Below are 1,438 nucleotides of genomic sequence, written 5' to 3'. Positions count from 1 at the left end.
GGCTCAGGTATAGTAGGAATAGTGAGGCTGGCATAGGACTGAGCAATGTTTCGTGCTGTTGTGTATAAGGTCTCTATGAGTCAGAGATGACTTGATGGCACATAACAACAACAACAACTCTTGCTATATGTAATTCCCTTATGACTAACTGAAACTAGTGGTGCAATGAGACAGGTGTCTGGCATATGTTAATCCATTTTAACACTTCAGCTCCCACTGCACTCAAATTCTTCTTCACCTGATTGTGAATTTATAACATTCCAGGAAAATTCATGAATTACAGGAAATAAATATTGATATATAAGAACCTTAAATATTTTATTCTATTACCTCAGGCTCCAAACCTGAAAAGAACTTGTTGTTGTTGTTGTTATGTGCCGTCGAGTAGGACCCAACTCATAGCGACCCCTCCTTGGGTTTCCAAGGCAGTATCACTACAGAAGTAGATTGCCCCATCTTCTTTCCAAGGAGTGGCTGGTGGGTTTGAACCACCAGCCTTCTGGTTAGCAGTCAAGTGCCTTAGGCACTATGTTACCAGAGCTGGAGATGTGTTATTTACCCAAAAAAATCCATAGAAACACTTTAGTTTTGATTGTTTGCAACCCACTGAATAATCTTAAACTTTAATCTCCCTAGAGTATATTTTTAGATATCTGATTCCAAAAAGAATTCTTTTTTTTTTTCTCTTTCTCCCAGCTGTGACTCCAGACAGGATCCAAGAGGAGTTCCACAATCTCTTCTCTGGGTGTTCTGGAGATTTACTTTATCCTGCTGTGTCAGCCTTACGTGCTGCATCAACCTTAAAAGGGCACACGAAAGGGTGCTGGTTGTCTTTTGAAACTTGTGATATAGACTGTTTAGATAATTACTGGATTTATTAAAGGCGTATTACCAAAACCAAACCCAGTGCCACTGAGTCAATTCCAACTCATTGGCGACCCTGTAGGACAGATTAGTACTGTCCACAGAGTTTCCAAGCCTGTAAATCTTTATGGAAGCAGACTGCCTCATTTCTCCTGCAGAGTGGCTGGTTGGTTTGAACCACCAACTTTCTGGTTATCAGTCAAATGTCTTAGACACTGCGCCACCAGAGCTCCTTGAATGAAGGATAACAGTGCTGTTATTCCCCTAAAGGAGCCCTGGTGGCACAGTGATTTTAAACACTCAGCTGCCAACCAAAAGGTAAGTGGTTCAAACTCACCAGCCCTCCCACAAAAGAAAGATGAGGCAGTCTGCTTCCATAAAGATTTCCAGGCTTGAAAACCTTATGGGGCAGTTCTACTCTGTCCTGTAGGATTGCTGATGAGTCAGAATCGACTTGAAGGCAGTGGTATTACTCCCCTGGAAGCAGTTCTTGAGCACCTAAAAATAAACTTGTAACTTATAGTACTACCCCTAATTCTATTTATTTTGAAAATAGAACTAACAGCAGCTGAGT

General features: G+C 41.3%; 1 non-coding gene across 1 annotated transcript; it reads right to left on the bottom strand.

Moving 5' to 3' along the window:
* Nucleotides 1-694: 694 nt before the first annotated feature.
* LOC122150245 lies at nucleotides 695-812 on the bottom strand. The gene has a single exon (XR_006163562.1). It is a non-coding gene; the product is annotated as a small nucleolar RNA SNORA26 (small nucleolar RNA).
* Between the last annotated feature and the right edge of the window lie 626 nt (nucleotides 813-1,438).

This window comes from Orycteropus afer, unplaced genomic scaffold (genome assembly GCF_000298275.1).
Source record: "Orycteropus afer afer isolate SDZICR_OR568_19922 unplaced genomic scaffold, OryAfe1.0 scaffold00109, whole genome shotgun sequence".
Classification (NCBI taxonomy): Eukaryota; Metazoa; Chordata; class Mammalia; order Tubulidentata; family Orycteropodidae; genus Orycteropus; species Orycteropus afer.
Note: the sequence above shows the minus strand (reverse complement) of the source record. Positions and strands in the feature narration are given on the sequence as shown.